The sequence below is a fragment of the Grammomys surdaster genome, unplaced genomic scaffold (assembly GCF_004785775.1).
Source record: "Grammomys surdaster isolate TR1022 unplaced genomic scaffold, NIH_TR_1.0 230, whole genome shotgun sequence".
Taxonomy (NCBI): Eukaryota; Metazoa; Chordata; class Mammalia; order Rodentia; family Muridae; genus Grammomys; species Grammomys surdaster.
The window spans coordinates 604,205-621,684 of NW_021604675.1; positions in this window are offsets into that span (position 1 = coordinate 604,205).

The following is a 17,480-nucleotide window of genomic DNA, read 5'->3' on the forward strand; positions in this document are numbered from 1 at the left end:
AATTTAAAAATGCAAAATATATTCATTATATATTTGATAATATTTGACTACCCTTATACTGTACAATAATAATACTAAGAAGTACCTTTTGCTGAGAAAGGAGAAGTTATTTTTTTAAAATTCCCCAGTGATTTTCAAGTTATTTTCTCTATGACATTGAATCACTCTGTATGCAAAAATTCAAAAAACAGTGAGATATAATAGAGTTGAATTTCTTCCTATTGCAATATAAAATGTTATTATTGTGCTAGAGATTAAACTTATAACCTGCTACCCATCACTTATTGATATAACAGTAAAAAAATTTATAATTTTTGTTTGCTCCTAATTTTAACGATAATGTTTTGAATCTCACTCCATTTATGATGGAGTATGGAATTGTTGTAAATTGGATTTATTATGTTTTCTTAGCCTGTCCCAGAATTTCATCATGAATATCATTGGAAAGTTGCCAGAGGTCTTTGTCTTTGCTCAATTTATCTGGGGGAATTATACAGTTTTTCCCGATTTATTAATGTTGGATAATCTCTTCACCACTGAGATGAAGTCAACATAATTATGGTATATAATATTTCTGGTGTGTTCTTTGTTTGAGTTTGTAAATATTTTGTTCAGTGCTTTTGTGTCAATGTTCATAAAAGATATTGATATATCATTCTCTTTTCTGTTGAACCTTGTGTAGTTTGGGTATCAGTTTGAGTAATAGTAGCATCACAAAAAGAATTTTAAATTTTCTTTCAGTTTCTATTTTTTACAATAATTTTGGAATATCGGAGCTAGTTCTTTGATGGTCTGGTATAATTATATACTGAATGAATCCATCCAGCTCTGAGCTGTTTTTATTAGGGTATTAAAAATTATTACTCGTATTTCACTGTGTATTATGGGTATTTCATCATGAAATAAACAATTGAAAACTTAAAATTTGTTAGGACATACATATCAATCCATCATTCATTATAGATCTTCCAGTTTAAAGAAATACACATTTTTAATTTATTGCAATCTACAAATTTTTGTATCTGTCTTTATTTACTGGAGTCCCATATGTGTTTTGATTAATTTTGTTAAAACTTTGTCAATTTTGTTGATTTTTCTAAAAGATAACAAATCTTTGTTTCATTGTCTCTTTCTTTGCATTACACTTTTAAGATTATTTTTAATTTTCTTTCTAGTCCATTCATTTGGACCTTAGATTTTTTTCCTTCTCATCTATTATGCTTTTGTTTCATTTATTTTGATTTCTAGGGCTTTCAAGTGTGTTGTTATTAATATATCTTCAGGATTCTTTTTAATTTAGGCACTTAGTCCATTGTGTCCCATAGGTTGGGGTATGTTATGTGTTAATTTTTATTGAATTCTAAACAGTTAAAGAAAAATGCTATTGAATTACTAAGTATAAGTAGAGTGTAAACTTTTTGTGATATATAGCTATTAAACCTTTTATATATATTTGTTAAGTAGTTAAATTACCTAGTAAAATGTAGAATCAAGAGGCTAATATTTCTGCTATTCTCCTGAATCTGAAATGGTCAATTTATTGAAGCCCTAGATCTGTAAATACATAATACAGTTGGGGATATGAGATGATGTACCTATTTTATGAACCATATGTCTTTACAAAGTTCTTAGATCTGAAGTCTGATTTTCCAGCTGAATGGAGGTTTTAGTTGAACATAGTTATTTAGTTGTTACCTCTAACGTTATTTTTTTAAACTTTTTATTGGTTATTTTATTTATTTACGTTTCAAATTTTGTTACCATCCTGGTTTCCTCTCCATAACACCCCCATCCTATCACCCTTCTCCTTTTCATGTATGAGGGTGCTCTCCCACCCATTCCCCTAGACCCACCTCACCCCTTACGCTGAAATATCAACTCTCCATAGGACCAAGGGCCTCCCCTCCCACTGATACCAGATAAGGCAATCCTCTACTACATATGTAACTTGGAACCATCGATCCTTCCATGTATACTCTCTAGTTGGTACTTTAGTCCCTGGGAACTTTGGGTTAGTTGGTATTGTTCTTCCTATGGGGTTGCAATCCCCTCTGGTTCCTTCAGTCCTTCCTCTAGCTCTTCCATTGAGGCCCTCAGAAAGATGGTTGGCTGTGAGTACCTGCATCTGTATTGGTGAGGTGCTGGCAGAGCCTCTCAGGGGACAGCTATACCAGCATCTTGTCAGCAAGTGGTTCTTGGCATCAGAATTAGTGGCAGAGTTTGGTGTCTGTAGGTGGGCTGAATCCCTAGTTGGGGTGGTCTCTGAATATCCTTCCCTTCAGTCTCTGCTCCATTTTGCTCTATTTCCATTAGCTAGTAACACATCTGGGTTAAAATATTTGATATGCATGGGTAGCCCCATCCCTCAAACAGGGGCTGTGCCTATCCATTGGAGATGGTCTCTACTGGTTCTATCTTATCTTTGTTGGGCATTTTGGCTAATTGCATTTCCCTTGGGTCTTGGGAACCACTTACTTTCCTGACATCTTGGATTTTCTAGTGGTTCCCCATCCCTACTGCTACAGAATTCTGTTCAGTTTCCTGACCCTCTGTATTTCTTTCCTGTCTCTTCCCTTACCTGATCCTGTCCCCTTTTTTCCCTCCCCCTCCTTTTTCCCTCTCCCTCCTTTTCCCTCCCAGGTCACTCTTTCCCTCTATCTCCTGTGATTATGATTATTTTCTCCCCCCTTTTAATTAGGATTGAAGCATCTACACTTTGGTCTTCCTTCTTCTTAAGCTTCCTATGGTCTGTGAGTTGTATCCTGGATATTCTGAGTTTTGGGCTAATATTCACTTATTGGTAAGTACATACCCTGTGTATTCTTTTGTATTTGGGTTACTTCATTCAGAATGATATTTTCAAACATATACCATTTCTGAATCATTTGTTTTTGATGGCATCATTTTATGTGTGTATCTCTAAATACTTATTGTTTACTGTGTCTACTTTCCATTTGATTTCAAGAAGTTCTAAGAATTAGTATTCCTTCAGAACTCTCACTTTCCCCTTTCCCTTGATTTGCTAGAGCAAAACCTACTCTATTTTTAGTAAAGATTCATAGAAATTACCTACACTGTTTTTATTCTACAAAATCCATCTTATAAAAAAGCTGTGTTTCTTTCCAAAATTTCTCATCAAAAAGAAGCAAACAAACAAAATATCAAAAGACCAATCATTTTCAACTAATATGGGGAGTCTATAAGGAGAGAAACTCATGTAAACAGAAGAGGAAAATAAATTAAATAACCAAAACATAAATAAAGAATATTCACTAAAAATGCTGAGGAACCCATAAGCAATGAATATTATTAATCTTACTAAGTCTTTGAGTAAGTATTTTATGATGACTTGTTATTTTATTTATAATGACTTACATGATGTTGACCATGCTATAGAGTAATTAGGCAACTATTTGGGAGTTATACCTCACTTCTACTATCCCATGTCATTCTTCATGTTAAAAAATGTTGCTTGATGTTAGTATAGAAAGTATCTCAGATATTTTCAGAAATTGGGGCCAATGACACCTATAAGAATAAAAGTAATAGTGAGAAATATAAACAAAATCCACCTAAAGACTACACGAAATTTGGAGTAATTTGTATTCTGAGGAACATGACTAAAAACATGGGAACTTGGACTTTATCTTCTCTTTCAGAGAAATAGAGATAACTAGAAATGGTCAAATTTAGGTTCCAAAACCAATAAGGCATACATTAGTCAGAAAATATAAAAGAGAAAACTGATATGAAGATAAAACTCTGTTCTAGAAATAAATGAAATTATTTTATGTAATATTAATATTCTGGTATTGGAACACTTCACGATTTCTGTGGTGGTTTGAACAAGAATACTCTTCATAGGTTCATATGCTCAAATATTTAATCCAAATTAATGTAACTATTTCAGAAAGATTACGAAATATGGTCTTGTTGGAGTAAATATATCACTGGAAGTAAATATGTCACTTGGGGTGGGCTTTAATTTAAAAGACCATATCAGATCCAATCTCTCTCTCTCTCTCTTTCTCCCTCCCTCTCTTTCTCCCACCCCCCCCCTCTCTCTCCCCCCCTCTCTCTCTCTCTCTCTCTCTCTCTCTCTCTCTCTCTCTCTCTCCCCCTTGAATTTCTATGGATCAGAAAAATTAAGCTCTCAGCAACTCATCCAGAGTTATTTCTGTCTTCTTCTTGGCGTCATGATCATAATCATAGACTAGTTATCTAAACTATAAACAGCCCACAATTAAATACTTCATTTTGTAAGAGTTGCCTTAGTCATGGTGCCTCTTCACAGCAACTAACACAGGTCCCTTGAAATTCACTATAATTTAAATAAATAAATAAATAAAAAATAGATTTGTTAGTTGTTTAAGCTTATAAACTTAGTTCTGGAGACTAAAGAAAGTCAGTAGAGTAGGATAGAAACTAAGGTAAAACAAGGATGCTGAGATAATGTGATTAAACTATATAACCAAAGGATTATTGTGTAGTTTAAAACCAGGGTGTCTGGATAAAATTTTCTTACATCTCTAAAAGTAAAATTATAGTTTTCCAGTTTTTGTAATAATTCCTTCAAATGCTTGGTAGTTATGACACACACCCTTAATCCCAGCACTTGGGAAGCAGAAACAGGCTGATCTGTATGACTTTGAGGCCACCTGGTCTACAGAGCAAGTTCCCAGACAGCAAAAGCTACACACACACAAAAACTCTGCCTTGAAAACCCATAAATATGCAATTCTCTCTAAAGAATGATTAACTTCACTACAATTTGATAGAAATAAGCAAATACATGCCAGAACATAGAATCTACTAAACTATTAATCTTACTTAATTTATAAGAACCCAATAACATTTTCATTTCAATACTACAACAAGGACTTCAGAATTTTAAATATTTCCTTTTCTACAAGATGATTAATAGTAGTTAATGCTGCCAGTGATTTCCAATGATTTCCTGCTTTCTGCATCCTGGTAAAAGTCAGATTCTACTTACTTGCTCCATTGTTGTCCAGAGATCTGTTACAAGATGTGAAGTATATCATATTCTTTGTGTAATAGTAACTGGTCATATCTGAAAATATGACTAAACCACCTTCTATTGTCATGTATTCTACCAAAAGATCATAGTAAGACATGTGACAAGTATATAATAAAACATATTACAAGCATGAATCAAAATGAAAAATGATTATATATTGATATTTGCACCTGAGATTCTGAGTTTGACTTAAAATCACATGACCTAGTCTAATGTAACTGACACACATGAGCACATCTGAGTATAGATTCTAACAACAGGGTTCATCCAAGTGAATTCCTTACCTCTACAGGTAAAGATTAAAAGCTAAAAAGCTTCGAGTATTGAAACTAGACAAAAATATTTTCCACTTAGCAGTAAAATGTACATTCATAAATATGTAGGTTACAAAAATACACAGAGAAGGATATAATTTTAGAGAAGCAGCAAAAGCAGATGTGTTAAAGCCTAAGAGCAGCTTTCTAATTGGATTTAAGACTTGTTCAGCAAAAAGGCAATCATACCTTGTACTGGACAGGTGCCATCTATCCAAGGCTAATGAGGTCAAGGATTTTCTAAGAGAATCTGTCACTGCCATTTTATGAAACTACCATAATCTCTAACTACACTTTTGGCTTTATATCCACTGGTAAGTATAGTCCTCACTCCTCATCAAGGAACCTTTTCTTTGCAATAGATGAAGACCGTTACAGAAACCACAACCAATGAAAATGTAGAGTTGTGAATCCTACTACCAACTGACACATTTATAATGCAACTCTGATTCATAAAGTCCAAGAATTGTTATGGAAGAGCACTTTGGAAGGATTGTAAGAGAGAAAGAGGCTGTTTGTTGTAAACTTGTGTCTCTATGTAATGTCAGAAATGACTCCCATAAAGTATCAACAGACTCTCTAATCTTGAGCTTAACAAGGACAACAACAATAGACATTCTAAATAGGACAGGGAAGACCTATTAAACCTCAAATTTACATAAACTATAGACAGCTAAAGACTTTTGAGAGTAAAAGAAATAATCTTCTCCAAGAAAGACTATATCAACTAATTATCCCATACTATATGGTCAACTATAAAAACAGACATGAAGGTAGCAATATACATACTGAAAGGTTTATATTTATATATACAGATAAATGTATGATAAATGAAGCCATTATTTGAAAGATAAAAAATAGAAGTACATGGGTGTGATTTTGGAGTGAGGAAAGAAACAGGCGTATTAAGTAAATGTAGTGTAATTTCAAAATATAAAAGATGGAAAGCAGGGTTAAATGCCAGGCAGACCAAGCCGGTAAACAATATCCTTCTATGACTTCTGCTTCAGGTCATTCCTCGAGAATTCTGCCTTGAATTTCTGCAATGATTCCATTAAATGGTAGACTGTGATGCAGAAGCACAAGCCAAATTAACTCTTCTCTTCCCCAGTTGCTATTGATGATAATGTTTTATTATAGCAATAAAAATCTTAATTAAGTATGCAAGGTTCTATGCTATCCCAATGGATATATACATACATGGAACTGCGGATCTAATAATTGTCATTCTAGGAAGTGAAAAGTTCTCATATAAGAAATATAGATGGAAAAGTAACTCTGGTTTATAGAATTATTTTATATCCAAATATCTACTTAGTAAAATGCCTTTTGCTTTTTCAGGAAAGCTCTCATACATATATGTATTATGAAGAACAAAAAAGTACAGCAAATGAAAGTCTCCCTTCATTATCTTAACTACATTCATTCTATAGCACCTTCATTTTAATCAACTTTGTGTTGAATTTTTATATAATACTACCTCTTTTCATTATTTTAAGAGAAGCCTGTTTAAATCTAATATTTGAGGTAGGATCTTAAATGGGTATAGAGGTTACCCACAGACACAATTTTAAACAAGGAGTCCTCAGAAGCTATTAAACTATAATTAGGAAAAGGTATATTCTCAGGCTCAAAAATGTCAGGAGCAGAACTGTTTCTTACTGTAGAATTAGACTCCCTGGAATAACATATGTCCTGAATGAAACATGAAATATTTCAAATTAAGTCTTTTTGGTATATATAGTAAAAATACGGCTTTTCTACATTAATTTTTTTCTACATATGGCTCATTAAGCATCCATTCAGAACATGTTCAATAAGGTAGAGCATAACGTTTTGTGTTTGTCACAAATGTAATTGAAATGCAAATAGTAAAAATTAAAAAAAAATTTCAAATGCATCGTATTACTTCATTTTCCTATCCAGTGTTCTAGTAATGGAAATGCAATGTAACATTTGTTAGTAATCTTTTCTTATATGTGTTTGAATAGTATATATTTTATACTGTATGACTGCCTTATAACTTTTATAACTATTTTTTTAATAATGTGTTAGCAGGCCATATGAATACACTCACTAATTTCTCAGAAAAAAAATCCAAAAATTCCCCCCCAAAACAAAAACCTTCAAAGATTTTCTTCTAATATGAATTGTTAAAATTTCTAATCTTCAAATATTTAACTTAATGTACTCTCTAATGTGCATATTTATTTATAGTTTTCCATAGCACTAAAAGTACAAAAAATAAATTTCATTTTGGTAAAGTTCAGTAACCATATATTTTAATCTGAGAGATAATACAATGATATATAAAAGATATTAAACTGAGTACTTACTAGCACTTGTAAAAATGAATGAAGTTATATTTATATGTTCTATAGAAAAATGTAATATACCTCAAGAAATCATAAAAGAGTTTTTGAATATCACATATTTATAGATGAAAGATTTCTATGTGATGGTAAATTAGAAGTAGGTTTTTGACTTTGATGAAGTAATTTAATTACTCATGACTATCAGAAGTTGGAGACGTCTAGTATCTCTTATGTTTCAAGGGTCGTGTTTGTCTTCAACATGTTCCAGGAATGGTCCCTGAGTAGCACATTCATTTGAAAACATCATGGAAAATAACTCATTATTTTATTTTACATTATCTCATTTATATCAATGTTTTGAATGTTCCTAGAATTTTGATAGAAGTAAGTTCAGGAGTTCCTGAAATGCTCATGCTCGAGTAAATACAGATGAATAAATTGAAAATGAACAAAACTTTTAAAAATTTGAACACAGACTTTATGCAATCAAGAGAAAAACTGAAGTAAAAGTACAGTACCCTTTACATCTCTCTGTTGAGTTCTTCACAAAAGAAGAAATATATGTATTAAAATATTTAAAATCATTTATATTTGTTTCATATTTATGATTTTTTCCTGTATACATGTAAAGAGACCACATGAGTTTTGGATTTCCTAGAACAGTAATTACAAATTATTGGGAGCTTCAGTGTGGATGCTAAGAATCAAAACTCTGATCTCCTGCAAGAATAGCAAGTGACTTTTACCATTATTCCATCTTTCCAGCTCTGGAATTTATTGTATTTTTAAATGACTACTGTTTAGGCTCGCTTCTCCACCAATAATGTTATAAATGTCTGACTTCTGAGAGGGAAAGCAAGGCAGGACAGCTAGGAAATGTGGGACTGCATAAGGGTATCCTGGGTCATGGTTGAGCAGGTACTTAGAACCCCGAGATTCTCCGTGGAATTCTGCGTGAGAACCGTCAGGAGTTAGGTCCCTCCCATCATCTAAGATCCTGAAAAGCAGTCACATAGATCTCCATAGAGTCACATAGGCCAGGCTATAGGCCTCAGGCCCTAGAGATTTACATACTAATGAAGGCCAGAGGGCAGAGCAAATTAAACATTCCTCCCCCACATCCTCCCCCAATCCTCCCCCTTTTCTCCCTCCCTATATAACTCGGGACTGCCCTGAGGTTTTTGGGGGTACGCCTAGATCCATCTATTATCTGCCATGACAATAAACCTTTTTGGAACATAGGACTTCCTCGTGTTACTGGGGCCTGCCGCCGCCAAGGCCTCCGGGCCTCTGGAACCATAGGATCTTCTTCCCTGATGTAGGACCCGCCACGGCAGAAGCCCCTTCGGGGCTTGCGCCACTGTGGCGGCCTTTTTAAATTTTCCCCACAAGGAAAGAAGAGACCACAGTCTATAGTGAATATTGTGAGAACAGACTCTTGAGAGACAGCTTCAAATAGACAGTTCATTTTAATGGGGAAAGACTTTGGGGAGTCAGTAAGTATAATGAAGGTGAGTGGACATCATTAGCCAGAGCCAGTATGCTGGGGATGCATCATTTGCATAAGGAGAAATTCCAGGTGAGCTACAGATGACCTTATAAAGGGAAAGGACATTTAACCAAGCTACAGACCTATGTGAACACCTCCAGTGGGCAAAGGTGGAAGTGCAGGACTACCTGCATCAAGATATGAATAGGGGCATTGCGGAAACGATCCTATTTCCATCCATCTTAGGATGAGATTTCTGGGCTTTTGACAAACCTCAACCTCAGGCCTGTTCCTCAACTCAACAGCTAACTGGCCCCACATATTCACCGTTTTGTTTTAAAAAGAGGAGATATCATCATAGTCATGAATCTCTAGGTTGGGTATAGTTTGGTATTGGAACAAAAACCTGGTTGGTAGTGAGTTTGGTAATGTTGCTTACATGCTGTTTAAAAAAATGAATAAAACATGGGGCCAGGCCTCTAGAGATCCCAGAGACCTAGGATGTGAGATGCTCCTAGGACTTAATGGAGATGACCTTAGTGGAAATGCCCAAGAGTGGGGAGATAGAACCTAAAGAGACCACCTCCACTTGATAGACAAGCCCCAGGGGAAGAATGGGACCACCCATCTACCTTCAAAATTTTTGATCAAGAATTGTTCCTGCCTAGAAGAAATGCAGGTAGAAAATGGAGCAGAGACTGAAGGAAAAAAACCATCCAGTGAACTGCCCAATGCAGGGTCCATTCCATGGGCAGTCAAGAAACCCTGAAACTATTCCTGAGGTCATGTTGTACTTACAGACAGGAGCCTAGCATGGCTGTCCTCTAAGAGATTCTACCAGCAGCAGACTGAAACAGATTCATATCTACAAAGCCAACCAGGATATCTATGTAAGAGTTAGGGGAAGGATCAAGGGAGTTGAAGGGGATGTCAACCCCATAGGAAGAACAATAGCATCAGTGAAACTGGAAACCTCAGAACTTCCAGAGACTAAGCCACCAACCAAAGAGCATACATGGGCTGGTCATTGACCTATCCCCCCACACATAAGTAGCAGTGCTTTGTCTGGCCATGGTGAGAAAGGATGTGTCTTATGCTGTAGATTCCTGAAGCCCTAAGGAAGGGGGATGCTGGAGGAGGGGGTTTTGAGGAGGGACTGAGTCGGTAGATGAAGGAGACGGGTGGGTAGTTAGGTGAGGGAGTACCTTCTCAGAGACAGGGGTGGGGGAATTGGATAAAGAACTCTGGTAGCAGGGACCAGGAAAAGGGGCAACATTTGGAATGTAAATAAATAAAACAAGGATTTCCATCTATGCCTGGGAGATGACCCTGTGCCACAGCCCTCCATACCCCAATGCTGCCCAGAGAAAACTTGTCCCCTAGGAGTGTTGACATACTCAAGATTACAGATGAGACCACCAGTACTGCCTCAATACCTGGTCCAAATGGAAACCACTTGGGGCCCAGTGGAGCCAGGAACCACAGTGCAGCTGAGGACAGGATCTTTTCAGTTTCCATCTGTGCCCAGGAGAGGAAATTCTGCAACAGTCCTCTAAACCCTAATCCTACCCAGAAAAACTTGTTCCCCAGAAGTGTTGACACACCCAAGCTCACAAACTCATTAGGTGCGTGGCTGGGGCTGGTAATGTTTGTATTCTAACGCTAATTCTGCTGTCCTGGGAGGGGCTGTCTGGAACTAGGAATGAGTCAAGTACTCAGGACTTCTTGTGAATCATCCCCTAATGAATAAAGGAGCCAGGGGCAAGTAGCAGGCAGGACTTCTGGATTGGACAGAGGGAGAGAGGAAACAGGAGGGAGAGAGGACTTTTTTGATTAGAGATAGCATAAGGGCAAGATGCAGCTAATAGTGTTTCCTGGATTATGGTGAATCTGCCAGGCTTGGTCACCAAAGGATTTAGATTTAATATTGCTTACAAGATTAGCATTCTAGGTGTTGGGACCAGAGACTGAGTTAACATTGTTTCTAAACTAAGTTTGTGTGATGTTTTTCTTCTAGCTGTGACTTGACTGAGTTCAAGAGAGAAATGTACTGTGGCAAAGAATGGTTTTGCCTGATGTGCTCCACAAAGATCATAGGATATTTGAAGCACTGGACTGGTGCGGTAGTGACCCTCCAGAGGGAACTTAGCGAAGGCACAAAATACCCAAAATAGTGGGTCACAATGTAAGCAATGCTAAGAGGAAAACTCATAGCTCTGAGTGCCTCCATAAGGAAACTGGAGAGAGCATACACTAGCAGCTTAAAAGCAAATCTAAAAGCTATACAACAAAAAGAAGCAAATACATGAAGAGGAGTAAACAGCAGAATATAGTCAAACTCAAGGCTGAAATCAACCAAGAAGAAACAAAGAGAAATATACCACGAATCAATAAAACCAGAAGCTGGTTCTTTGAGAAAATCAACAAGGTACATAAACTCTTATCCAGACTAACCAAAAGGCACAGAGACAATATTCAAATTAATAAAATCAGAACTGAAAAGGGAGACATAACAACATAAACTGAGGAAATTAAAAATATATATATATATCAAAACCTACTATAAAAGCCAATGGATGATTTTCTAGAAAGATAGCGGGTACCAAAGTTAAAAAGGATCAGATAAATCATTTAACCAGTCCCATAATCCCTAAAGAAATAGAAGCAGTCATTAAAACCGGGGGGGGGGGGGGGGGGGGGGCCGGGGGGGGGGGGGGGCGAGGGCCAGGCGGTGTAATGCAGAATTCTATCAGCCCACCAAAGAATACTTAATACTAATATTTTTCAAGTGATTCCACAAAAAAAAAAAAAACCAAGAGGTACACTACCTAATTCTCCCTATGAAGCCAAAGTTATTCTGACATCTAAACTACACAAAGACCCAACAAAGAAAGAGAACTTCAAACCAACTTCCCTCATGAATACCCATGTAAAAATACTCAGTAAAATTCCCACAAACAAAATCCAGGAACTCATCAAAATGATCATTCACATAGAGCAAGTTGGCTTCAACCCAGGGTTGCAAGGTTGGTTCAATATACAGAAATTCATCAACATAATCCACTATATAAACAAATGCAAAGAAAAAAAAAGACCATCTCAATAGATCCTGAAAAAGAATTTGACACCACTTCATATTAAAAGTCTTGGAACTATCAGGAATTCAAGGTCCATAGCTAAACACAATAAAAGCAGTATACTTCAAACCAATAGCCAACATCTAACTAAATGGAGAGAAACATGAATTAATCTGACTAATATCAGAGACCAGACAAGGCTACCCACTCTCTTTCTATCTACTCAGTATAGTACTGGAAATTATAGCTAAAGCAATTAGATTTAAAAAAAATTCAAAGGATACAAATTGGGAAACAAAGTCAATATATTACTTACTATTTGCTGATGATATGATAGTATATTTAAGTGACTCCAAAAATTCCACCAGAAAACTCGTACAGCTGATAAACAACTTTAGCAAAGTGGCTGGATATAAAATTAACTCAAGTAAATCAGTAACCTTCTTCTACTCAGTATAAATGAATGGGCTGAGAAAAAATAAGGGAAATGTCACCCTTTACAATCACGATAGTCACAAATAGTATAAAATATCTTGGCTGTGATGCTAACCAACCAAGTGAAAGATCTGTATGATAAGAACTTCAAGTCTCTGAAGAAAGAAATCAAAAAAGACCTAAGATGATAGAAAGATCTCCCATACTCATGGATTGGAATTATTAACATAGTAAAAAATGATCAGTTTACCAAAAGCAATTCAGAGATTAAATGCAATCCCCATCAAAATTCCAACTCAATTTTTCACAGAGATAAAAAAATTCTCAAATTCACTTGGAATAACAAAAAACCCAGGATAGTTAAAACTACTATCAATAATAAGACAAGTTCTGGGTTAATTACCATTCGTGACCTAGAGCTGTACTACAGAGCAGTAGTGATTAAAAAAAAAGAAAGAAAGAAAGAAAACAAACAGCATGGTATTGGTACAGAGCCACACAATTAGATCAATTGAATAGACCTGAAGTCCCAGAATTAAACTCACATATCTGTGGTCACCTAATTTTTGACAAAGAAGCCAAAACCATCCAGTGGAAAAAACACAGCATATTCAACAAACGGTGTTGTCTCAAGTGGTGATCAGCATGTAGAAAAATGAAAATTGATCCATTCTCATCTTTTTGTACAAAGCCCAAGTCTAAGTGGATCAAGTACCTCCATAAAGAACCAGATACACTAAATCTAATAGAAGAGAAAGTGGGAAAGAGCCTCTAACACATTAGCACTAGACAAAATTTCCTAGTTCAGCAATAGCTCAGACTCTTAAGATCAACTACAGACAAATAGGATCTCATAAAATTGAAAAGCTTCTGCAAGTCAAAGGACACTCTCCACAGGACAAAACAGCAACAGAGTAGGAAAGTATTTTACCAACCCTACATCTGTTAGAGGGCTAGTATCCAATGTATGAAAAACAAAACAAACAAACAAAAAAAAACCCAAAAACCTCAAGAAGTTAGAGTCCAGAGAACCAAATAACCCTGTTTAAAAAATGAGGTACAGGTCTAAACAATGAATTCTCAACTGAGGAATCTCAAAATGCTGAGAGGTACCTAAAGTAATACTCAACATCCTTAGTCATCATGGAAATTGAAATCAAAACACCCCCAAGGTTCCACTTCACACCACTCAGAATGGCTAAGATCAAAAACTCAGAGGATAGCAGATTGTCATTCATACCACAAATTTTCTTTCTCCCTCTCCTGCTCTCCATACATTTGCATCACACTCACTAGGACTTGTCATAGACCTAGGATGGGGGAGGAATGAGGGAATCTACAAGGATTACTGCAGTTGAGACTCTTAGCAACCTGATATATGGATCCTAAAGAGGCAACTTCCTGGAGTCAATCAGCACTCCTAGTGGAGGGATAAGGACAGCAACTCACCAACAAAAACTTTCACCCAAAATGTGTCTTGTCTACAAGAATTGCAAGGATAAAGACAGAGTAGAGAAAGAAGTAATGACTAACAAATACTTCGGCAAATTGAGACACATTCCATGGGATATTACAAGTCCTTCACACTATTAATGATACTCTATTATGTTTACAGAAAGGAGCATGTTGTCCACTGAGAGGCTCTACCCAGCAGCTGATTCAGACAGATTATAGATACCCACAGCTAAATAGTGGATGGAGCTCAGGAAGTCCTATGAAAATTTTGGAGAATGAATTGTGGTACCTGAAGAAGACAGGGCTTTTACAAGAGGACCTATATTGTCAACTGGCCTTTACCTTTGTGGGTTCCCAGAGATTGAACCACCAACCAAAGAGAAAGCATGGGCTGGATTTAGGCCCCCTGCACATATGTAGCAAATGTGTAGCTTGGTCTTCATGTGGATTCCAAACAAATAGAGCAGGAGCTATCGCTGAATCTGTTGCCTACCTATTTGCCTGCTAATTCATTTTCCCTAAATGGGCTGCCTTGTCTTGCCTCAGTGGGAAAGGGTATGCCTCATTCTGCAGCAACTTAACATTCTGGGGAGAGGGGTACTTTGTGGAGTCTGATACCTTGAGGGTGGGAATCCCCTTCTCAAAGGCAAATGGAAGAGAGGAATCAGGGTAGAATCTGCAGGAGAAGCTACTGGGAGAAAAGGAGCCTAATATAAGGATGCAAAATAAACAAATAAATACATTTAATAAGAAAATAGTATGTAATTATAGTTATCATTTTTACTTGTCAATTATTTTAAAATTTTACATAGGGAATCTTTATATTCTATCATATGTATATATAAATTTATCATATGCATATGTCTTTTGATCATATAATCTTTCACCACCACTGATTAGTGATAAATTTCTATACACATTCTCTCTTTTCCTTCTGATAATTTCCTCTGAATACACACACACAAACACACACACACACACACACACACACACACACATATATATATATATACATATATATATATACATTTTATATAAATGAGTGTTTTGCCTGTGTACATGGAAGTGATGTAAATGTACTCAGTACCCATACATGCCAGAAAAGATTTCTGAGAAATATATTTACAAATGACTGTTACCCACCATGGGGGTACTAAGAGCAGTGTTGAGGGCTCTTAATTCAACAACATGGGTATTCTGGCAAGGGATCATATCCAAAGACCTAAGTAATGTATCCTTAGATCCCTACATTCTGAGTCCCTTGCACCCTTATTACTGAGTCCTTAGCACCTTAACTACTGAGTCAATAGTACCTTAAATACTAAGCCAATCTCACCCTAATTACTGAATCCCTAGCACTCTAAGCACTGAGTCTCACGTACCTTTAATATTGAGTACCTAGCACCTTAAGAACTTAGTCCCAAAAAGAAGAAAAAGAAGAGGAGGAGGAAGAAGAGGAAGAGAAAGGTATGTCTAAAATATTAGTTGTGTGTCTTTGGGCTTGGTGTTCTTATACATTGTGTTTGTATGTGTGTGTGTGAGTGTCCTTTAATTCTGTGTGGTGTTCATCACATCGATGGGCATGTCATTTTTCAAGGAAGAGCTTCAGTAGTCTAATTACTGAGTCTCAAGCACTCTAACTACTTAGCTGCCAGCATAGCAGGTGTCATGGTAAAGCGTTAGTATCAGGGGTGTGTCCTTACATTGTGGCTTACAGAGTAATGAGGTTTGCCTCAGAGTAGGAAGGAAGGGCTAGTAGTATTAGGGGCATATCCATCTGGAATACAGACATTCCTTTAGTGCACATCTTTAATCCTTCTGACTGGAATACAGGCATGCATTTACTGCATATTTTTAACCTCAAACAATGACATCTAAGAGAGGGGAGACAAAGTGACAAATCAGAGAAAGATTTTACAGAATGATTCTGATATAGGATATGCCTAACTCTTACCAGAACAGACAGGAAAGAAGGGCTATTTAAAAGCAGTACAGGAAGAGAGGTGAAGCTATGTTTGGTTAAGTTCAGTGCAGTTCAGTTGTGTTTTATGCATTTCACTTGAATGTAGTTGAGTTCAGATGACTGCAGTTCTATTCAGTTCCACTCTTTTCCATTCAGTTCAGTTTACTTCATAGAATTCAGAGGCAGTTTTTCCAAGCAGAACAATTCAGCTAAGAAGGATAACTTGAATCAATCAGTTTGAGTCCAAACTAAGTCCAAGCTAAGTTGAACCAACCAGACAGAGCTAGAAAGAGTTAGTTTATTCAACACTAAGTTGGGGTTAGCAGATGGAAACTAGAAGCTGAACCCTTAAAAGGTCCAGACTTGAAGAAGTTTAGATTGCATGGAGGCTAGAAACCTTTGGGCCTAGGCCTAGGGATATATAGATAGAAACACTCTGGTCACAGCACAAGCCATCTATTCATAACGGGTAGATGTAACTCTCATCTCATCCTATCATTTGAGGAAATAAAAGTGAGTTTTATAGAGCAGGAAGCAGGCTTAACTACTAACCATCTCTCTAGCCCCTTGTCCATGTATATTTTAGAACTTAATTTTATTATTTTGCAAATATTTTTGTAAAATGAATGAGTAGATATTTATAATAAGGAAGATCCATCAATGCACTTGCAAGACAAGTAATCTCTAATGTATTGTCCAAGAAATATTATAATGTTTTTATGGTTAGATTACTGGTAGGTTTGAAATTTTTATTAAGACTCCATGGCATTTATTACAAACACTTACTCAATTTTATTTATACCACATAGATAAAATTCCCTATTTATATAAAGTCATATGTTTCTTCATTGAGCAATATTTTCAACATTAGTACATAATGAATGCATTTCATAAACTTGTTACCTAACAATGAAATGTCCTGTCTTTCTTTTAATTGGATATTTTTTTATTTATACTTCAGATGTCATCCACTTTTCCCATTTCCCTTCCCTAGAATTCCTATTCCATCCCCCTCCTCCTTCTTGCTTTTATACCATTTTAATTATATGCATGTATCAAGGTCAGTTCTAGGTTGAGGGTCTAGCAATACAATAGATGCAAATAGGCAAGAAACAAGCAAGACAATCAACACAAATAGTCAAGGGACAAGCAAGGCATTAAATCCAATTACATGAACACTCCCATGATCACCTTTTCTCAGGGCTTATCAGGATGATCAAAATATCTGAGCCTACCTCCCTGTACTACCCCAAAGTCATTTTCATATCTGAAGCCTACTACCTTGTTCTAGCCTAAAATTTAGATTCCTACCTGAAATTACCTCTTTGTTCTAGCCTAATGTCAGATTGCTACCTGAAGCCTACTTCCTTGTCCTTGGCCAATGTCATATT